Source organism: Natator depressus, chromosome 2, assembly GCF_965152275.1.
Source record: "Natator depressus isolate rNatDep1 chromosome 2, rNatDep2.hap1, whole genome shotgun sequence".
NCBI classification, from domain to species: Eukaryota; Metazoa; Chordata; order Testudines; family Cheloniidae; genus Natator; species Natator depressus.
In genome coordinates this window covers 183,286,524-183,310,170 of record NC_134235.1, presented here as the reverse complement: position 1 = coordinate 183,310,170, position 23,647 = coordinate 183,286,524, and the positions used below count along the sequence as shown (strand labels likewise).

General features: G+C 44.9%; 2 protein-coding genes across 3 annotated transcripts in view; one reads left to right on the top strand and one right to left on the bottom strand.

Moving 5' to 3' along the window:
* ULK4 (unc-51 like kinase 4) overlaps positions 1 to 3,154 on the bottom strand; it is a 397,936-nt gene extending 394,782 nt beyond the window's left edge. The window contains exon 1 of one of the 2 annotated variants that reach the window (XM_074945513.1): positions 3,035 to 3,154. The gene's annotated coding sequence lies outside the window, so the exon portion shown is untranslated. The other variant, XM_074945514.1, reaches the window with a different exon arrangement.
* Positions 3,155 to 16,340: 13,186 nt separating this feature from the next.
* TRAK1 (trafficking kinesin protein 1) overlaps positions 16,341 to 23,647 on the top strand; it is a 176,528-nt gene continuing 169,221 nt past the window's right edge. Inside the window, exon 1 of the mRNA XM_074945507.1 lies at positions 16,341 to 16,497. The gene's annotated coding sequence lies outside the window, so the exon portion shown is untranslated. The remainder of the gene's footprint in view (positions 16,498 to 23,647) is intronic.

Genomic DNA, 23,647 nt, shown 5'->3' with positions numbered 1-23,647 from the left:
GCTGAGATATTTGCAAGAATCAGACTTCGCATGAAAGTGCAGTCAAACAGACCTATAGGTATGTATCTGAGGCACCAGCTCTCACCTTATATTACTTACATCAAAGGAGGCTACACAGTTTACCCATTCCAGATCTGCAACCTCATGCATAAGATTCTTAAGCTCCTGAAGTTTCTGTTGGGGAACACAACTGACCAGGATGTAGGACTTCCCCCCCCCAAAGGTCTAACTAACCCTGGCCATGAAGTCACAGTTGTCCACAGCTTCAAAAGTTGTAGCCACAAAGTAACAAAGAAGAATCCCAGTTCTGCAGCTCATGATTTTGCCCCTGTTCCCATCCCAGTACTATCAATGTGGTGGGTCTTCTCTCTCTAGCAAAAAGCTCTCATGAGCAGGGTGTGAGACATAGCCAGCAGCATCTTCAAGGAAAATTTTTTTTCCCTCAACCATCTGTGAGAATGAAGCAGTTGTGTGAGGGATCTGCCACATCTTAACCAGATGGCCAAAGTAAGGTGCAAGGATACAGCAATACTATTGGTGAGAGGTTCCTGGCCCAGGTAACTCTTTTAAGGACTTTGCAGATTATTGAGCCAGCTGAAGATCAGTTTTTCTTCAACAGCTTCTGCAGAAAAACTGGCCAAAATTAGGATCCTCACCTGTGGAATCAATACTAATAGTCCTCAGTAACAGAGGTGTATTTGGCAAGAGATGCACTTTCTGGCTCATCTGAATCCAAAGAGCAGCAATAGCTGCATCATAACCTCTAACACAGATGGGGAGGGGGTACTGTCAGGGCCAGAAATTCTTGCTTCAACAGTGCCAACTCTGGGGCACTTGCATTGGCCTTGACAATGGGCCACATCAAGCAGTCAAACAAACTGCCCATATAGAATGAAAGGAATGTCTGAAGAATGGTACTGTAGGATTTGTGGTACCCTTTCAGCTTGGCATCAAAATTATCTGTGTTAAAGCAACGAAGAAATCAGGCAGAATAGCATGCAGAAATGCCCAAAATAATAGTTTTAGAACATAACAGATCTGACTGGAAGGTAGGTTTAGGACACTAAGCTACCTAGGAGAGGAGCTTGCATCCAGAAGGGCTGGATTCGCAGCCATTCTGACTCTGCTCCTGTGGGGACCTTCTTCTCTGGCAACAGTTAAAAATGATCTAAGTGGAGGGCAGGATCCCTACCTCGCAGGGGCAGCACATGCTGCTCCGAAAAGGTCTGGCTGATGGTTGACTTTTTTCTTTCTGAGGCCCCCTCAACATGCTATAAAAACTCCCCGACCCACCTGTGCCACAACTGTTTTTCTGCATACAAAAGCCAGGGCCAGCATTGGGGGTAGCAAACGGGGCAGTTGCCAGGGGCCCCACACCACAGGGGGCCCCCATGAAACTACACTGCTCAGGCTTCGGCTTCAACCCTGAATGATGAGGTTCAGGGCCCTGGGCTTCAGACCCATGCAGTGGGACATCAGCTTTCTGCCGTAGGCCCCAGTGAGTCTAACGCTGGCCCTATTTGGCGGACCCCCTGAAACCTGCTCACAGCCCCAGGGGACCCCAGACCCCTGGTTGAGAACCACTAGTCTACGCTGCTTCACTCAAGACTTTAAAGTCCTTACCAGCTAGGGGAGTTTCCCTAGTCTCATGCTGGCAAGCTGAGATCCAGGAGCAAGGTTCCATATGGACTGTTAGGGAAAACTGAAATACTATTTTTTTTTTTTTTTAAAAAAGGCTCCAATACATGTAACTAACAAAACTGTTCTAATTCTTCACCAGACTCATTGGCTTGTATATTGCAACCCACCTTTCCCCTGTCAGCACGTTCACATTGTAAATCGGGGTGGGCAAACATTTTGGCCCATAGGTGCCAATTCCGTGGGTGCTCCGGGGCTGGAGCACCCATGGGGAAAAATTGGTGGATGCTGTGCATCCACCGGCAGCCAAGCCTCCCCGCCCCGCCCCCCCCCAGCTCACCTCACCTCCGCTTTCTCCCCTGAGCCCGCCGCATCCCCACTTCTCCTCCCAGCACTTGCTGCCACAAAACAGCTGTTTTGTGGCATAACAAGCTCTGGGAGGAGGAGAGGGAATGCTGCACGCTCAGGGGAGGAGGGGGGACCAGGGCAGTGATTTGGGGAAGGGGTTGGAATAAGGGCAGGGAGGGGACGGAGACTTTGGGGCAGGGCCTGGAACGGGGGCAGGGCCGGGATGTAGTCAGGGCAGGGCCAGGGACAGAGGCGGGGGTCGAGCACCCACCAGGAGAAGTCAGCATCTATGTTTTGGCCCGAGGGCCACATCTGGGTATGGAAATCGTATGGCAGGCTATTAATGCTCACAAAATTGGGGGCTGAGGTGCAGGAGGAGGTGAGGGCACTGGGGTGGGGCCCAAAATGAGTTTCCTAGCCAGGACCCTAACTCCGACCGGGGTCTTTGGGTGCCACCATAACGTACATATTGAATAGTAACTGATCTCGGACTATTAGTTAAACAGCTCATCAATTCCACCGTTTAATTTATCTGCTCCGAGCCCTCTCTCTGCTAACACGTCTCGACCATTCACGGATGGGCGGCCGAGCCCAGAGCTCCCCACAGGCTGCTGGAGGGCCACGGGGCTGGCGGTGGCAGCCCTATGGCTCGGGACATTTCACCCCCGCCTGAGCCCATGCAGCCGCGCTGGGGAGCGGAGACCCTCGGGCGGGGAGGGGGAGGGGGGAAGTCGGACCGACCCCTGCAGCCTCCAGCGGCGCGCGCCCCCCTTCTCTGCAGGGACCCGAGCCCAGCGGGCAGCGGCCCGGCTCCGCCCCGCGCCGGGAGCGGGCAGAAGCGGGACCGCACTGCGGGGGGGGGGGGGGGCAGGGTACCTGACGCCAGGGCCCCCGCGGGTCAGTGACAAGACGCTGCCGCCATCAACCGAAATCCTCGAGCCCCGCCCCCGACCCAGGGGCCACTCCACGGCGGTTGGCCGGAGGAGCCGGCCGGGAGGAGCGCGCCCGGGGGCCCGGAACGACAGACGCTACCCCCCAGGAAACGCACCGCGGCCACGACCGGCCCGGGAGAGAGGACGAGTCCGGCGACGCGAGACCCCGAGCCGCCTGCCGAGTACCCAGCACCCCTTCAGTCCCGTGTGGCCTGAGCCAGCCCCGCCCCCGTATCTAAGATACCGCGTCCGACGCCGGAAACCGAACGGAGCAACGATTGGCCACGCAAATGCGTACGTGTAAAGAGGCGGGGCTGCCACAGGCGCTTGGCCCCGCTGACAGGTTCCGGGTGAGGTTACCTTGGGCAGGGGCGAGGGTTCGCTGCGCTCTAGCTGTTTCCTTCCCGGCTCCCCTGACCCTGCCTGCTCCTGATCTTGCCTGTCTCCCCTCCCCTCTTCTCCTCCTGCTGCTGCCAGGGCACCCAGGGGCTTGTGTGCTGGCCCGGGCCCAGGGGTGCTGAGAGCCACTGAACTAAACTGTAACCCTGCATAGAATGGAAACCGCTTCAAGCCAGGAGGTGGGGTGGTATCCCCAGCTCCTGTGCCCATGACCGCCACTGCAGGGCGGGACAGATCCAAACGGGGAGGCTGGGAGAGCTGGTGGTCTAGAGCAGGGAGTTGGGGCTCCTGGTTTCTCTGCCTGGCAGTGAGGCTTGTCTACATTGTACTCTCCAACCCTGCTTTAACTCACATGGCTGGAAACCTACCACCCACAGACATGTTATACTCATGGCAGTTAACCCATGTTAATGTGTGATTAGAAACAAGTTCACAAGCCCTGTATGTGACCCTGGGTGTAACACTAAACTTGCCAATTCCCCGGTAATCCCCTCTCTGCCAAAAGGATCATTGTACAGGTGAGTTGCATCATAAGCGCATTTAACTTACGTGAATTCAACTATATGCGTTCGGCAAAAAAAAAAAAAGAAAAATAACAAGATACCTGTAAATACTGCGGGCAATTCCGCCCACCATTCCACTCAATGAGCATATGCCCCGGAGCGAGCATGAGATGGGAGACGTGAATCTCCTGTTCTCTCAGTTGGCCTCAGTTCCCCTGTGCCTCTCATAGTGTGAGCATCTCGCCGCGCTGAGTGTGATTCTAGTGTTTAAAGATACTGTACGTATTTTTCTTACAACATGGCCCCTAAACGCAAGCCAACTACTTCCTCTGGTTGTCAACCGAAGAAACAGCGATCTGTTCCAAAGCTGGAGCAAAAACTGGCTGTGTTGGATTTACTGAGAGAAGGTATGCCGGTCTCCAACATGGCGCATAAATATGGCCGCAACAAATCTAGCATCCGTGCCATCAAGATTTGAGAGAGAGAAATTCATCAAACCATGGCATCAAGTGCTCCAATAACTGCTAAGGTGACAAGCCAGGTGCGTGATAAGGCTTTAGTGAAGACTGAAAAGGCATTAAACTTATGGCTGGAAGACATGAACCGTAAACATGTGCCTATCAATGGCAACACGTTGCAAGAAAAGGCTCTTAGCCTCTATGCACTGTTCAAACCTCCTGCCAAAGAGAGACAGCCTTCTGATAAAAAGGAATTCAAAGCCAGCCAAGGTTGGCTTAAGAATTTTAGGAACCGCTTCAACCTCAAAAACGTGCAGACTACTGGGGAAGCTGCATCTGCCAATGAAGAGGCAGCAAAAGCCTACCCCAAACAATTAAAGAAAATCATAGAAGAAAAGGGCTAACTTCCGGAACAAGTTTTTAATGCTGATGAGACTGGGCTCTTCTGGAAAAAATGCCCAACCGCACTTACACTTCAAAATCAGAAAGACAAGCCCCTGGCTTCAAAGCAGCTGAGGACCATGTGACTGTGTTGTTTTATGGCAATGTGGCTGGGCATTTGATAAAGCCGGGCTTGCTCTACAGGACTGCAAATCCCCTTGCCCTAAAAGGCAAGAACAAAAATCTCCTGCCTGTGTTTTGGCAATCAAATAAAAAGGCTTGGGTGACAGCAGCATTATTTCTGGATTGGTTCCACAAGTGTTTCATTCCAGAGGTCCAGCAGTGCCTCGAAGAGGAAAGGACTTGACTTTAAAGTGTTGCTGATCGTAGACAATTCTCCTGGCCATCCTGTGGCACTCCAGTTTGCGCATAACGATGTTGAAGTCGTCTTTCTCCCTTCCAATACCACCTCCATCCTCCAACCTCTCGACCAAGGCATGATTCGCTGTTTCAAGGCCATGTACACGAGGCTTACATTCTCACGGATACGTAGCGCTACGGATGCTGATCCCAATCTTAATGTGATGGAGTGTTGGAAGTCCTTCAACCTTACCGATTGCATCACTTATGTTAAACAGGCAGTGGATGCAATCAAGCCTGAAACAGTCAATGTATGTTGGCGAAACCTATGGAAAAAATGTGTGAATGATTTTTAAGGGTTTCCTGACCATTGACAAAGAAGTGAAACGCATTGTTCAGGTGGCCAGGCAAGTGGGTGGTGATGGCTTCATCCACATCCTTGAGGAAGAAATTGAAGAATTAATTGAGAGCCATAGAGAAACATTGAGTAACGAAGAGTTAGAGGAACTGATAAAATCGTCTACAGAAGATGAAGATGATGACGACGAACAGGAAGAGCCAACAAGTTGGAATCTTCATAAATTTGCTGAAATGTTCCAAGCAGCGAAACACTTGAATGATTTAAAATCACATGTAGTATTACGGACAATTTGAGACCGTATCAAGAAATGTTTGAGCAGCTCCAGAGACAACAGTGACAGTTGCTGATCACTGTGCTTTTCAAGGAAAAACAACCAGCAGCAGATGAGCCTACGCAATCAACTTCTTGAGCTGAAACAGAGCCAACCACTTTGTCTACGACTCAGTCTCCGTCACCTCCATCTCCTGGATCAACATCAAGCCCCGACAACCCCCTGTCATTACCCCCTGTAATTAAAAATACAGTACTGTAAAATTATATTTTGCATATGTACTCTTTATTATACACTGTACATTACTGTATACATTATACATGTATACATATTACTGCACAGGGTTGTATACGCAAAACCATGTACAGTATACTGTACTTTATGGGCGATTTAAGGGATTTTCAAGGGTAATTTTGACTATACGCGATTTTTGCCTTACATACTGACTTTAGAACCTAAGTCCCTGCGTAAGATGCGACTCCACTGTAATTCGCCATCTCCCAGGCCATTTGAAAGGCTACGTTAACATTTGTAAAGTGCTTTGAGATCTTTCAATGCAAAGCAGTGGGTAACTAAAGGTTATTAGTATTCAAAACAGTTTTTATATGTTTTATTCTGTGCAGCAATGACCTGTATACCAGGGCTGTCCAACACTTTACGTTACAATTTACTGTTTTCATGTGCTTGTAGCTTTGTCCATTGGGCTGACATTTTTCATGTATAGTGTCTGCTTCAAGTTCAGTTTTCTGGGAAAGTTTGGTCCAATAAAGTTCAGCCATTTTTAAGGTCAATGAAAAATAGTTTTAGCTTTGTAACAAAATAAATTATATTTTTAGCAGTTCAAGGCTTCAAGGGGTTTGGAACAGGGTCTTGACATTTGTCAGGAGGCGACTGCTGAAGATAGATAAGAGATTTTGCTGTCCTCAAGTAAATCTCTTTAGATTTGACTAAGTTGTAAGCAGAAAATTGTTATTTGTACGTGCATAGTAAAACATTAAATGCTTGCTCGCTTTTTTGAATGTTCAAATTCTTCCTCTGTTGCACAGTACTTCCTCCCAACCCTTACAGAGACATCTGTGCTCTAATAACTGAAACTAAACACAAGCAGAATGGATTTCCCTTGTCTTCTTTCTTCCACATAAATGAGTATTTAACTCACAGTATAAGTAAAACGAATAAATAGATGTCACGTAGTTTCTTGTCGTCATCACAGAAAAAGTGGGCCTTAAGTAGGGATTAATTTAGGTTTTATAATTAATGCGTATCTGATTCTTAGGTCTCTTAAGGATAGCAGATATAGTTTAAAAGAGGAAGCGTGGTCTAATGGTTAAAGCACAGAACTGGGTTTTATTCCTGGATTTGACAGTGACTTTGTGTGTGACATTAGAAAAGTAACTTTCCTCTCTCTGCCTTAGTTTCCCCAGCTATAAATGACAAAAACTAAATCCAAATAACTAAGTTACTCCCTTTATGATTCTCCCAGAGTGTCCTGTCGTATGTATGTTAGATAATAAGTTTAGGACAAGGATGGTCTTTATTTTTGTGTGTTGGACAGTGCCAAATCCAATATTAATAAGAAATAATAGTAACAAATTACGAAATGGGAAACAGTGCCTATGTTATCTGGAGTGTTGTGAACATTAATGTATGTAAAGAACTTGAGAGCCTCATATGGAAGTTACTATAGCAGTACAAAGTACTGTAAATAAAAACAAACAAATGGAAAGTTTGTTTTTGTCATCTTTAATTTTATTAAATAAATATTTTTAAACAGAGACTTTAATTATAAGAGCACATCCACCTCTTAGCAAGCAAATCCTATCAGACAAGCCACAGATTCAGTCTTGCAAAACAAATCTCTTCATAAGAAATTTGCAATATGAATAAATTCAGATACAGGTAGCTATATTGGCTCATACCATTTTTTTCCCAACTGCTTTTAGCTAAGAGGTTATGAATGTCTTTGCTGATGCAAACTTCACTGCAAATATGGTAAGTGGCACGGGCTGAGGGAATGTACTGGCCGCCACTTCCCACAGCCCCCATTGGCTGGGCACAGCAAACCGCGGCCAGTGGGAGCCACGATCGGCCAAACCTGCAGACGTGGCAGGTAAACAAACCAGCTGGGCCCACCAGGGGCTTTCCCTGAACAAGCGGCGACCCAAGATTGGGAAACACTGATTTAAGGTTAATCTTTCTGACAAATTTTTGGCTGATCCAAGGGACTGAATTTTCTTTCGTGTCACTTTTTGTTTGTATTCATATTGATCCTGTATATCAGGGGTTCTCAACTTTCTCCACTTGGGTTTTTTATCATGGTCCCATTTTCATAGTTATTGCAGTCAAATACTTTGGGATCATGGCATGAAACCAGGACTGGTTTTCAGAGGGGAGCATGTGGGATGTAGTCTGCTGATAAGGAGTCCTGGTGCTAGAAGGTGGAGTGCTGACAGGTCACGGGTAAGTTCTGCTGAGCAGGTGATGGTGCTGGCTAGGAGGAGATGGTTTCTAGGGGCTGTGAAAGTAGGATATTGCTGGGTGGGAGAGTGCTTCCTCCTGCCACTGCCCCACTTACGTTGTGCTCTGCTCCAGTGTTCAGTGAGCATAAATGAGAGAGCTGAGACAGTGTAACATTCAGGTTTTATTCTTTCCTTCACATATACTCTCCTCTCTCATCCAAATACATCCTGAAAGCAAGGTTCTCAGTATGGAAAATGTCTAGGAACACAATCATGCTATAATGAGCCCTTTTGGGAAGCTATCAATCATATTTGTAACATGCCTTTTTGCCATATGTATGTGAAATAGAAAAATTAAACAAGAATACCAAATCCATAACCTCTTACATATTTAACATTCTGTTACACTCCCTTGATATCTATCTCATCATTAAGGCTACGTTTTAGTCACAGGTATTTTTAGTAAAAGTCACAGACAGGTCACGGGCAGTAAACAAAAATTCACAGCCTGTGACCAGTCCATGACTTTTACTAAAAATACCAGTGAATAAAACTTGGGAGTGGGGCTGCCCGGGGGCCCTACGAGTGCTGGGGGGGGGTGGCCCAGCTGCTGAAGGAGGACTGGGCGGCGGTGCACGGCCCGGGACTCCTGTTGGTGGGGGGCGGGCAGGGTTGATGGGGCTGGCAGGCTCCCTACCTGGCTTCATGCCTCCCCCCAGCAGCAGTAGAGTTTGAGTGTGGGAGGGGTTGGGGCATGGACGGGGTGAGAAGGGCTCTGGGCGGCACTTACCTGTGGGAGCTCCCCGGAAGTAGCGACATCCCCCTCTCTCAGCTGCTAGGCAGAGGCATGGCCCAGCAGCTCTGCATGCTGCCTTCGCCTGCAGGCACCGCCCCCGCAACTCCCATAGGCCATGGTTCCTGGCCAATGGGAGCTGCAAAGCCAGCACTCTGGGTGGAGGCAGTCTGCAGAGCTGCCTGGCCACACCTCTGCCTAGCAGCTGAGCGAGAGGGATGTCGCCGCTTCCAGGGATCCCCCCAGACCTCAATCACCGCCCAGACCCCAACTCACCCCATCCCGTGACCCATCCCCCTACCCCTTCCCATCCCCAAACTTGGCTGTGGTGGTGGCGGCGCAGTGGCTCAAGAAACTGCCCCAGCAGCGGCCAGTGCGCCTGCCACTGGGGCTGCCTGAGCTTCCCCGGTGCCAAGTGCACCGGCTGCTGCAGAAGTCACGGAGGTCACGGATTCCATGACAACTCGCAGCCTAACTCGTCATACGTATAATTTAACAACTTTTTAGTTTTTTACTTTTCACTTGCTTGGGAACTAAGGTATTTTCCTCTGGGTTTGGGAGGGTTGTTTATTCATGGTTTAGTGTTCTACAAAGTTTCATGTATGCTTTGCAAGGGGGGTTGATGCTGGAGCAAATGCGAGACTTTCTTATGACTATAGGAGACTGCCTCACACTTGATTCTTCAGATGGTGTGGTGTTTTGAGAGTCTGTTCTGATATCCATTTGGTCACTTATTGGCCTGTGTTCCTTACATGTCTTGCTGATTGAGTCTCAGTGAAGTGTATATTTCACCATCCTCCAAGTCCATGTTTATCTTGTCTTTGTAGTGGGTGAATGTATTTGTGGTTTCATTGAAATATATTCCCATCCACTGCTACGTTATATGAAGGAGGATTTATCTGTTCAACACATTTAACTTGCTTCCAAGTACAGTGAATGTTTTCTTCTGAGAAAGTAATCTGATCTTGACAGGGTCTTCTGTTTGTAGTTCTAGGAGGTCTTTAGCTTGTTGGTCATTGTAGGCTTTGGCCTTTGCTTGTCTCTCTTCCTTTTTTTCTGTTACTCCTTCCACCACTGCCAATTATAATAATACAGGGGCTATGGGCACCAAGTTATGGGTGCTTCTTGACATCACGTGTTATACTGGGCTGCTATTAAGACTTTTGTGGGTGTGTTTCTCCATTCAAACATGGCTTGCCATATATTTTCTGTGCATTTTGCAGTGTTCTTTAATGGTATTATCAATTTTAACTGCCAATTTAGTTTAGTCATTAGATTGTCTGTGGTATGGTGGTGATGTGATGTAACTGAATTCCAATTCTCAGGTAAATTTAATAAACTCACTACAAGTAACTGGGGTCAAGTGTCTGAAGCTGCACCATTTGGGATACCATGTCTGCTGAAATGCTTCATTTGTTTGTCTATGATGGTAATAATGGTAGTGTTTGATAGTTCATCTGGTTTCCAGAAGTTGGAACAATAATGAGGTATTTTGTGTGGTTTATGGTGAAAAGGTTGGTGATTTTGACATGATTCCCTATTTGAGAAATCCTATCTTAAAATAATCACCAGATCTCTGGGATTAAAACCATGAGATTTAATATCTAAATGACACCTTGATCTTTCTGGATCTTCAGTTGGCAAACTACAACAGAGAATTCTACAATTGCTCTTGAATGCTGTTGTTAAAGGAATATTGTGTTCTTTGATTATTTTAAAGAGTCCATAAAAGAAATCGCACTACAAAGAAAGAATGAGGAATGTGCGGAAAAAGTCAATGTTGATCACTGAAAAATACACTAGAGAGGACTGTATATTATTAGCTGGGGCTCAAGGAATATAGACATCTGTGTCAGAAGGATGAGTAAGGAAACTAAATATAGAATGAATGAGTGTGTTAGAGAGAGGAAGGAGAAGACAGTGTGAGGCAAGAGGGGAAGAGGGACTGAGAAGCATATTGAAGGACTGGGAGAGAAAGTAGAGAAATAACAGGAAGCCATCTTTTTAACTTTAAATATCTAGTCATCTTAATTTAGTTACCAGAATGAGAGACACTATACAAATGAGGTGATGTAATGGTAAATATGGGAGGGAATATATTAATACCTGTATTACACCTCTAAGCACATTCAGTGTGAAATAGATGTTTTGTTAGGGCTTGTGAGAAAGTCCTATTTCTGTTGTGTCAGGCTTTGACAGGATAATGTGGCTACCTCTCAGCCTCTGAGGTGACAATTGGGCCCTCCAACTGTTATCCTTTTGAATAGTAAAGCTTGCCCCCAAACTAAGAATAATACTATTTCATATTTAGATAGCATTTTATGTTATTAAACTTTTATATAATAAGTAACTGATTAATTCTTTCAACACCACTGTGAACTAATAAGTAACTAAGGATTATTATCGCTATTTGATAGATAGAAAAGCTGAGGCTCAGTAATATACTTTGTAGTTGCTATACTGTCAAATTCATGAGCTTCCTAGTACCTTGCTATGCAGCATCCCTACCTCCTTCACTGCACATGTAATGTCTCTTCTGTGTTAGAAAATCTGATTATTAAAACGAGTGTTAACTAACAGGATATTAAACATGACTTAGCACTCAGTGTAAACAAAAATTGTGGTGTTTAACCTCCTGTCAGCTGGTGATAATTAACTCTAGTTAAAGTCTTGGACTGGCTGTTTAGCATCATGTTAATTAACATGTGTTCCAACAAAATGTAAGTTTCCAGTATAAGCAAGGTCCAAGTTAGCCACTGCTCAGTATCCCTTCATTTATAACACTGGTAAAACTAGCTGAACAGTCATTCTGAATGTACTGTGCATGCACAAAGTGTGTTTTTCAAACCCTCAGTATTCAACCAAATCACAATGAGTTTTCACCAGCAGGGTCAGAGGCACTTATCCTCAGTAAAAATATTTTTTTTCTTCCAAATTACAGCTTCCCACTCCCAGTTTCCACATTAGTGCTGTGCATAAAAGGTGGTTGCATTTATTCATAAGAGAATGGTGACGGTCTCTTTATTTTTATTACTCACCTCTTGCTCAAAAACGACTGAAACATTTTTTTAAATCAAACGTAAATAAAAATTCATTTTTGGGCAGAGAACAAGCCCAGAACATTTTAGCCTGAAAAACGAATGTTTCAAAAATCTATGAGTACCTGGAAGCAGAGGATTATAATGGAAATGCAAATGCAGTCTTAATTCTACTTAGAGTGTAAGTTATTTAGTTATTTATTTGTAAATGTATTTTTATTTTGTGTTTGTGCAGCATCTGCACAATGGGGTCCTGGTCCATGACTGAGGCTCCTAACCCTTAGTACTATACAAATTCTTTATTAAACATTATAGCTACCACTCCAGCTATAACACCTTTCTCTAATTCTTGGTTTCAGAATAACAGCCGTGTTATCCACCAATGTGATATATGCCATCATGTGCCAGCAATGCCCCTCTGCCATGTACATTGGTCAAACTGGACAGTCTCTACGTAAAAGAATAAATGGACACAAATCAGATGTCAAGAATTATAACATTCATAAACCAGTCGGAGAACACTTCAATCTCTCTGGTCACGCAATCAGAGACATGAAGGTCGCTATCTTACAACAAAAAAACTTCAAATCCAGAGTCCAGCGAGAAACTGCTGAATTGGAATTCATTTGCAAATTGGATACTATTAATTTAGGCTTAAATAGAGACTGGGAGTGGCTAAGTCATTATGCAAGGTAGCCTATTTCCCCTTGTTTTTTCCTACCCCCCCCCCCCCCGACGTTCTGGTTAAACTTGGATTTATGCTGGAAGTGGCCCACCTTGATTGTCATGCACATTGTGGGGAGAGTGGTCAGTTTGGATGAGCTATTGCCAGCAGGAGAGTGAGTTTGGGGGGGGGGGTGAGAAAACCTGGATTAGTGCTGGAAATGACCCACCTTGATTATCATGCGCATTATAAAGAGAGGTTTCAAAGAGGGATGGGCTATTACCAGCAGGAGAGTGAGTTTGTATGTGTGTATTTGGGGGGGGGGGGAAGGGTGAGAAAACCTGGATTTGTGCTGGAAATGGCCCTACTTGAAGATCACTTTAGATAAGCTGTTACCAGCAGGAGAGTGGGGTGGGAGGAAGTTTTGTTTCATGGTCTCTGTGTGTATATAATGTCTTCTGCAGTTTCCACGATATGCTATGCATCCGATGAAGTGAGCTGTAGCTCATGAAAGCTCATGCTCAAATAAACTGGTTAGTCTCTAAGGTGCCACAAGTACTCCTTTTCTTTTTTCATTGTAGGGAGAGTGGTCACTTTGGATGAGCTATTACCAGCAGGAGAGTGAGTTTGTGTGTGTATGGAGGTGGGGGAGTGAGAAAACCTGTATTTGTGCTGGAAATGGCCCACCTTGATTTTCATGCAGGTTGTAAGGAGAGTGGTCACTTTGGATAGGCTATTACCAGCAGGAGAGTGAGTTTGTGTGTGTGGTTTTTGGAGGGGGGCGAGGGGGTGAGAGAACCTGGATTTCTGGAGGAAATGGCCCACCTTGATTATCATACACATTGTGAAGAGAGTGGTCACTTTGGATGCGCTATTACCAGCAAGAGAGTGAGTTTGTCTGTGGGGGGGCGGAGGGTGAGAAAACCTGGATTTGTGCTGGAAATGGCCCAACTTGATGATCACTTTAGATAAGCTATTACCAGCAGGAGAGTGGGGTGGGAGGAGGTATTGTTTCATGGTGTCTGTGTATATAATGTCTTCTGCAATTTCCACAGTATGCATCCGATGAAGTGAGCTGTAGCTCACGAAAGCTCATTCTCAAATAAATTGGTTAGTCTCTAAGGTGCCACAAGTCCTCCTTTTCTTTTTTCTAATTCTTGGGGAAGTTTATATCTAAGCTATAGATGCAGACAAATCAACTCCAAGCTTGAAGTGGTTCTGAGTGATACTTACCAACTGTCTGGAGGATAAAGCCTAAACCTAAAGGACTTAATATATTTGGAGAGGGAAGAGAGAACAACAGGAGTGGAAGCATTGTCCTGGGCAAGGCAGCAGTCACAGGAATACAGTGTTGTTGGGCACTTGAACATCTAGCTGTTTTGCTTGAGGTCTGAAACTGATGTTCCATCTCTTGAGTTATAAACTGCTCTTTGCTTGTTCCATCTAATTTTAAGGAGTGCACAAACTTGTCAATAAATTAGACTAGGAATAGAGGAACCTTGTATTTGTGCCAACCCATTTATCTCTCAGTGAGAAAATAACTCACGTCTGGAATCCAATTTTTTCCTGATTACTCAGAGTGCATGGCATGGGAATAACATAATCATGCTTTACCACCACCCAACATACTCCTATAATACTGTAACAAATCTGTGACTGCCTAGAAACTTCACAGTTGTCACTGACATAATGCTGCACACTGAAGTCATTCTAAACCTTATGGAAATAGTGGGACAATATTCAGATTTTTTCTTCCTCCTTCCAAAGCACAGGCTCCTAATATTTGGCCTAAAGTATAATAGCCTCCATTAGCAGTATAGCACTATGATAAACAACTGAAGTGCTGATCCTTTCCAGCAGAGGACAGTGGTACAACTAGCCATTTTTTTACAATACCATCCAGGGGTGTTACTGTAGCAAGTGCAAAACGGTTGTTTTTGTATCAGAATTCTGGAATACTGTAGTATTTGTATTCTTGGTTTTATTCAAAATTAGCATGGTTTAGTGATCTAAAGATCAGGTTTGTAAAGCCTAGATCAACTGAAACCACATGACTGTCATCTCACTATCATCTGAGATCCTTCTGAGATAGAGGAAATAAATTTGTTTATTTGGGTCTTTTGAATGAGAACTTTAAAAACAATCCTGTGTGCTCTGCATGGACATTAGTGATAGGAATTTGCCCTTTCTGTCCTAGGCCAAACGTTTCCTCTCCTCTACCTGTTATGCTGTGTGCTGTTTGGATGTCTCTCTCTACCTCAAAAATAGCTGTTTTTCAGTGGTGCTAATGCATGCAGGGCCCAGATCCCTCAAGGATTTATGTGCATGCTTAACTGTACACCCTGGAAGTAATCCCATTTGTAGTCACCCATGGGACTATTCAGTGTCTAAAGTTAAGCATACATGTGAGTCTTTGCAGGATTGGATAGATAGGTCCCAGTGCTGCAGGCTGATCTTTGCAAATTGAATGGAACCTTGCACCTGAAGACAGATGCAGGGGGCTCACCAGCATAAATCAGCTTGGGTTGTACTGTACTTCGGGATGAAATGTGCCATATGGTTATTATTCACGTCATGCTAACATAATGTAGCACCTTCAAATCAATTTCTCTCTCCCCTGAATAAGCACCTTAAAAGGACACTATCAGGTTTAAAACAGTATCAAGAGCATTTTAACATAATAACGTTGATGATTAACACTGAAAGAATCGTTAACGTCCAGTTACTTTTAATTATGGTTATTATTGTGTCTTTTATGAGCGAGGAGCAGTGAACAAACTATTCTATTTAGTTTTGTGTTGATAGTCACCTCCAGGTTCTTACAAACGGACACAGCGATGCATGTTTCGGATACAAATGCTCCCCTCGCGATGTTTATTTAAAAACAGCAACAAAACCCTGCTTTTCACGGGACTATTTTAAACCCCTCTGTCCCGTTAGCCCCGGGCATACGGCTTCACAGCCCTTCGCACTTTTGATTCTCTTTTACAGAAGTTAAGAGTGGAGCCAGATTGTGCCGCTGATGCCTCCGCTAGAGCATGAAGGTCACTTACTCCGTCCAACGAGTGCGCTCCCCGTGAGCTGGTGTATTGGAAGCAGTTGCCTAGCTACTCCCCGCACGCAGTCCCCACCCCCCGGAGCAGCTGCCGCCGCCGGCGGCGGGGCCTGTGTGGGATGAGGTAATGGGCGGGGGAAGATGAGCGAGCCGGGCAGCGACTGAGGAGCAAGCTCAGGGCCCGGCGGGGACTGGAGCGCGAGGGTGAGCGAAGCCGCTTGCGCCACCCGTGCCTTTGGCTGCTGAAGCGCCCCCGCCAGGGTGCAGAGGTCGGAGCCGCTCAGCGCCCCCGGGCACAGTTGCATCGGGAGCCCGGCCCCAGGACGCTGCAAGCCCCAGGCGGAGGCGAGGACCCCGGTCCATAGTCCCAGCGCCACGGCGTAGCCCGGCCGGCAGGGGAGGACAGCGGGAGCCCGCCCAGCACATAGCCCGGCCGGGGTAGGGCGTCAGGGGGCCGGGATCGCGCCGCGGACGCTGTCCGCCCGCAGCAGCAGCAGCCGCCGCCCCAGTGGGGCTTGTCCCACGTGCGCTGCCGGCCGGTTGCCTGTATGCCGCCGTGCGCGGGTTCTCGCGGGCAGGGAGGTGCTTGCTGTCCCCTTGCTCCAGCGTCCCCCCGCCCTTCTCCGTGTGCAGCCTGAAAGCGGGAGGCGGCTGCAGCAGCACCGCCAGCCGCGGCCAAGGGGAAGCCGAGCGGCCCTTCTCCCCGGCCCCGCGGCCCCTGGGCAGCTGCACGCCTCACGCCCGGCGCGGGATCCACAGGCGCTAACAGCGGCAGCGCGGCGCCAAGAGAACCCCTGCAGCTGCTCGCCCTGCAGCGGCTTGTGCGCGGGCAGTCTGGTGAGTGGCTCTTCCTCCTCGTTTGCAATCACTGCTTGCGCATGTGGGAGGGGGGTCACGGGCATCCCCCCGGGTGAACCCCGTGGAGTGTCCTAGCCGGTTTCGCGCTATTTGGGTGTCATGTTTTGTTTGCCCTTCACTTCCTCTCCCGGTGGTGGCGGCGGCGCTGGCGGTCCCTCCTGTGCTGCGGTTTGGAGGGGCGCGAACCCATTGATTGCTCGTCCTGTGGTTCCTGGCCTCTTCCTTCCAGGGCTCAGGTGAAGAGGCGCAGCCGGGACTGCGGCCGGGGGCTGGATGGCTGTGCAGATGTCCTTCTCAGCGCCTGAGGAAGCGGCAAAGGGGCCTTCTGCATTAGTTCGCAGCCAGCATGGTGTCGCTGAGCCAGATCCAGGCTCTGTTTCCTGAACCGCTACTCTAAACCATATGACACTGGGCCGACCTTCAAGGAGCCCTGGTTTGAAATAGCTAGAACAGCGTCTCTTGCTTTCTGTGCTCTCTGGCACCTCCCCTTTGGAAGAACACCGTTTAATTCTATTCTGTGTTTACCTAACCTGAAACACAAGAATTGCTTGCAAAATTGGGCCTTGTGAATTATTTACAGGCAGGCTGATGTTGCTTCTCTGTTTGTCAGTAAGGGGGATCTGCATTTGTGCAAATACTCCTCCACAATTCATGAAACTTTTAAATATTAACCTAAGTTCCTTCATTTTTAAGCTGGTGGTAATTATAAAAGATCATGCATTCTTATACATTTCTCTGTGCTCAGAAGTGTGCCTCCCTTTAAAATGTTAAACCATCTCCAAACATTCTGTCTAGTCAAGTATATTTTTATGGCGTGGGGGAAGAATACCAGTTTCTTTGGGACATATCTGTTAAAAGGCAGGAACCCTGATTTTTTTCCTTCCTCACCATTCACACCTGTTCATGAGTAGATGGAATTAAGGCCATCATGTAGAACTTGATGTTTCCTTCAGAATCTGTAATCTTACTTTAGCCTGCCTCTCAGAAAACAACCAGGAAATGTGTTCTAACCAGCTCCACAGTTCCGAACCATGTTACACAACTATGCTTTATATATGGTTTGTTTTGTAATCTACCTTAGGTCTCCAGCCCCGTCCATGATGGAGCTGAACTGTGTTAGCCAGGATTGCATTTAAATATTATATGGTTGTTGCTAGCAATGTTCTTGAACACTTTCCCTAAATGCCATGGACAGGGATATTTTCCCAACTGCTTGGGTACCAGGTTTGCCAAACCATATATTCCCCAGGTACTTTGTAACATGGTTCTAATACAGGTTTCAAACCAAAACAGTCTCTGTCCATGTCGATGTGGAAAACTGTGTTCGAACCATGCTGTCATTAAGTGTTTAAACATGATTTCAACTATTGCTCGTCTGCTCTCATTAACTGTTTCTTTACTAGGAAAACAGATGTATTCGTAACTTGGGGTGAAATCCTAGTGAAGAAAAGGCAGATTGTCGCTTTTACATGAGTTAGCAGATTGAATTAAATATTAAGCTTCCCAGGTATAGATAGGAGCTAACTTTCCACTGAAGTTTGTTCTTTGTTTTTTTAAAGTTCCAGTCCTTGTAGTTGCATGGATATCTTTGGCAATGGATTTAGAATAATGGATCAAGATTGGACCCATATGTTGTAACCAGGGTTTGACCCTGGTTTAGGAAGCCGGCATAGTCTAACATAATGGTGTATCAGCCATATTCGCATATCCACACATGTAAACAAATGCATTATTGTTGTCATGTTTGGCATGATTTTCAGATATGCTGATTGCAATGCCTGCTGATTTCAATGGGAGTTGTAGGAAAATTCTTAGAACCTTTGAAAATAAAGCCAGCTTAATCTGGAAACATATGTACTGAAGTAATAGCAAGTGATGTATGAGCTCCCTATGCATCTTAACAGGATATTAAGATGGCACCTAAGTATCAATTAGTGACCCTTCATGTTTGTGGAAATGCAGAAGGGAGCTGATTGACTAAAAGGAATTTGAACTTTCCACCAACACAAAAGTGTAATTGCTCTTTGACAGTTAAGAAAGCAAAATCAGATTAAGAAACCTGGTCTAATATTCAGTTTATTACCGCTGCCATTCTTAGTTCCTAACTCAGCCTCTGTTCCTTCTGCTGCTTCTTAGTCCCTAACTCGCCACTGCTCTCTTACAGGAGTGAGAATCCATGATCAGGCCTGCTGCTTTCCCAGACTATCAACCTAATATGATTCTAGCTCTTTCCACATCCTTGGATGTGGCTTCCTTTTGAGTCCTGACACACTGTGCCCCACTTGCTTGTGTGATAGAAGAACAAGATTTGAACAAAACAATTAATGTACGATTAGATGATAAATGGGCTTAAAAACAAGCACAACCCCGCACCTGACCTAAACTAGCATTTTCACAGGTGGAGCTGCATCAATGTGGGACCAATTGTGGGAAAGTGCTGAGATTGCATGGCAGAGAACAGACCAGACTTTCAAAATAACTCAGCTGCCATTTAAGCACCTAAATTAAATGGCCAAAGTGGGAGCTGCTGGGAGCGGAGTACTTCTGAAAATTTAGCCTTAAGTGTAGCTTAGCAGTGGAATGGGTATATTGATACCTCTGTGGCAGCAAAGGTAAGAAGACTTAAAACCAAAACTGCTGTCTTGTTTTTAACAGGCAGCATTAAGGAGTAAGGGAGAAATGAGAGGCAGCAGGAGAGGGGGAAATATTTTTTCAACAATCAAGTTCACACTTACATGTACCAATCAGATTTCTACACTAGCATTTTTCAGGAACTCACTGTTGGGAGTTCTAATATATACAGGATATGGGCATTTTTTTTATCGCTGTCGTCTGGATCTACAGGCTGTCTTTTGTCAATGGTGGACATGCAGTGGTAGGAGATATACCAAAATGCATTAGTTAAGTATAGACACGGTTGTTTGTGTGCGAGTGTTTATAACTAAATTTCAACAATGGGCATTTTGCTAATGAAAGCCTAAAAAATCCAGATATCGGTACACTTTTGGAATTTCAAATCTTGAAAAAATATCTTTGCTGTTTCATTTACCATAAATTAGTGCTTCCTTTGATACTAGTCTGAGTACCTAAAAATAAGGGGCCAGATTCTCCACAGGTATAACTCAGGTGACTTCCATGGAGTTACATCAGTGAAGAATTTGGCCTAGTGTTTTGCCTGTTTTCATGGGAATTCCTTACCAGTGTATGATGGGATATATAAATGTGATGTCCTACTTCTATGATTTCTCATATGAAACTAAAAGTCCTGTTATGTTTTTAATATGTTGACCATGGTACTATTGTTACTATACACTTGTACACTATTCAAGAAGATTAGAACTCAGTGAATTTTGGAAAGCAAATTTCCATTCTTCCTCTAGAAGGTTTACCTACACCACAAAGATCCAGATGAAAGAATGAATGCACTTAAACTGACCAAATATGTTGGTAACTCCTCCCGGTGAAATAGAGAAAAACAAAGATGCTGCAGTAGATGGATTGTTGCTTGTATGCGGCCTATCAGTTCTTGAAAGGAATAGATTACATTAGAAACTGCAGATTAAATAGGGTTACGTAGAGATCATAAAAATATAACATGAAAGAAATACTTTCCAGTAACTAAACATCTTAATAGATGTGTTATCTCAGCCCAAAGCAATGCTCACTCACAATGTACTAAACTTCTTAATAGTGAAATTCTAAAATTTTTTTGCAACCTAAAATACTTATGTCTTGAAGGTACAATTATGGGCCCCAATCCTGCAGTTGGATCCTCACTGGCAGACCCCTTACTTCACTGGAGCACTGCGCTGCCATGAGTGTCCATCTGCAAAGATCCAATTGTAGGTTCAGGGCTGGAGAGCAAAATACCATCTCAAGAATGAACCTCTGGTTAATTTATACTTTTTAAAATAATATTTAGAATCTAATGCAAAGCCAGTTTGCTTAGTACTTCGCTTGATACAGAGTTCTTAAAGCACGGTAACAGTTACATCACTATTGTAAAAATCCTAGTAGCTTTTTCTTTTTTCTGGAGCTTCAGGAAGGAACATAGTTTACACTTATCTAGATTCTGTGGCCCTTTAAGAATGTAGAGTGTGTGTACTTTAGTTTTCATCATGTAACCTATTTCATAGATCCGTGCCTCAGGCCACATAGTTCTTCTTTCTTAAGGTACAGTTATGGGATAGGTTTACATTTGTAACCTGATCAAGGGTTATAAGAACACTTGTGTTGCATAATTTTATCATGTGTCTCATGAATTAATAATTTTTCTAAGAATTAACACTGAACTCTGTGATTGAAGTTGGCCTCACTGTGTTTGAGCTCTTATTTGTTAATCAATATTCTTCATTTTATTGGACCCTATTGATTACAGTGCAAAAAGTCATGTTCTGTAGTGAGCCTGCTTTTGTCTATTCAGTTAAGAGGCTTATTGATAGCATAAAAGAGATTAGCTGAGAGATAATTTTTAGGTTCAATTACGTTGACAGATTTGTCTCAGTTTAAATCAGTGGGTAAGGATACTGGAGGTGATTGTCTTTGTCTTGTCTTACCAACCTTCTTGGACAGAGCAGTCTCCTAACTGCATAGCATTTTGAGACGTTGTAAACTTCAAACAATTCTGAGGGTCACTTAGGCCTTATCTGTGCTGCAAATTTCTCGCTCAGGGATGTGAAAAACACCCCCCCTGAGTGCTGCAAGTTTAAGCTCTGTAAAGTGGCAGTGTAGACAGTGCACCAGTGCTGGGATCAGCTACTCCCCTTGTGGAGGTGGGTTTTTTTTTTTTTTATAGCTGCAGCAGCACTTTAACATTGCTAGTGAAGACATGCTCTTAGTAATATCACAAGGAAACATGAATATCTCTTTCTGGTGGATAAAATATACAGGAGGCCTGACGTTTCCATTTCCTTTTAGAAAGCTCTTCATTTAAAGTCACACTAAGGGGAAAAAATGAGAAAGGAGGAAGGAGCAGGAGTTATTAGAGAGAGCTCCTGTCCCTTTAGATCAGGGGTCTCAAACACGTGGATGCGGCTCGCGGAGTTATTTCCTGCAGCCCACAATGGGCACCAACTCCACCGGCAGCCAAGCTCCCCTCCCCCCTGCCCTCTCTCCCCTCCCCCGCCGAGTGCGCTGCGTCCCTGCTCCTCCGCCTGCCTCCTAGCACTTCCCGCCACCAAACAACTGTTTGGTGGTGCTTAGGACTTTCCGGGAGGGAGGAGGAGCGGGGATGAGGGGTGCTCAGGGGAGGAGGCGGAGAACAGACGGGGGCGGGGATTTGGGGAAGGGGTTGGCGGGGGCAGGGCCTCATGGAAGGGGTGGGGTGTGGGTGGGGCTTTTGTATCTTTGTATGGAAAGGTTTCAGTGATGTGGCCCTCCTGGTGATTTGAGTTTGAGATCCCTGCTTTAGATTAAGATTCATTGTAACCCTAAACAAGGTGCTTGCTGGTAGATGCAAGCACAGTGTAAAATTTGTTTAAATTTACCAGTCTGTAGGTTGGTTACATCTAGTTCTTCGATGCTGACATAATGTTTTTGATCCCCAACATATGTGAGTGTAAAAAACAAACAAACTGAAGAGTCAATGAAGTTTAGAAATTGTGTGTATATGTTGCTTTTCATGGTAAGGAATGAGAAATTTTTTAAAAAGAGCTAACGTGAAATATTTTACTTCAACTAACCTTTATCTCAATTTGCTGTTTTAAGTACACATCCCTGATGATTCACAGTGCTTGTACTAGGGATGAATTTGTCCCCCTTTCACAGAGAGTCAAATATTAATGAAATACTCTTCATTATATGTTAAGTTTGAATAACTGACACCACAAAAACTAGGGCATGATAACATTAAGGGAATGATGTCAGGTTCTTTAGGCCAAAAAACTGTTAGCTTTTTAAAAAAAAATGTTACCTGGATATTCATTTTTTTTTTTCTCTTTAATTCACACTCTTGTTCTCAGCAAACTTACAGGAAAGTTTGCATTTTAAAAACTGACACACAAACAAATATTTTTTTTAAAAAATTCTGCTGACACTCTAGCACCAGTTAAAAATAAACACTATTGTTCATAGGTTTTTATTTTTTTTTTAGGCCAGAAGGGACCATTAGACAATCTAGTCTGATTATCAAAACTTCCACCAGTTTATGCTTAGGTGTCCAAATTTGAAAGAGGATTCCAATATGTATTTTGGAAACATTTTAGAAATACCCTGTAGAAAAATTGTGCCCAGTTGTTTTTCCTGTACATAGTGCCTTCCTAGCAGAACAGCAGCATGAAAATCACATCACCCTTCGCTCTTCTGATGCTAAGGAAACAATGTTGATCCCGCCTAAAGGGAGATGGATCTGAAAGGTATTGGTGAGAGAGTGCGGAAGGGAAGGGACAAAGGAAAGAAAAGGACACTGATCAAGGAGTGGTGCTGGTTGTTGTTGTTTATTTGTATTACCATACTGCTTAGGAGCCCTAGTTATGGTAGAGGACCCCATAGCTCTAGGCGTTGCACAAACACAAAACAAAAATTGAATCCCTGCCCCAAAAAGCTTTTGCAGCATATTATGTAAGAACCAAGTGTGCTTTCTGAACCACTTAAGGCTAAGAGCACTGTGGGGAACATACTCCTTTGCTGTATGTTGGGGAGAACACATATTGCTCTATAGCCATGTATCTTCTGATTAATTGAAGTAGCATTGATGAACTGTGGAGAGAGCCACATCCAGTCCTCCATGTCTTGATATAAGGTTTCTGCGCTCATGGGCCTTTGAGGAAGGATCAAATAAAGATCTTGGAAACCATTTCTCCAAAGAGTAGATAGACTGTAATAAAGGGGAGTAGGAGGAAAATGCAGAGAAATAAAGGGGAAAGAGAAATGCATGAAATCTAAGGGGTGGGAGAAGAGAAAGGTCGAGGATCTAGAAAAAAGACCTGAGTTGTGGTGGTGTTTTTTTTAAAGCAACAGTAGTGTTTGCTCCTTTCAGCAAACAAATTAATAACTTAGAATCCCCACCAGCTCTCCACATAGGACACTCATTAGGAAGAAAGACCTATCCAACAAAAAATAAAATGAAATTGAATCCCTGTGATTCAAACAAGTAAATGAAACCTGAGACACTGTTCGTGAATAGTATAAC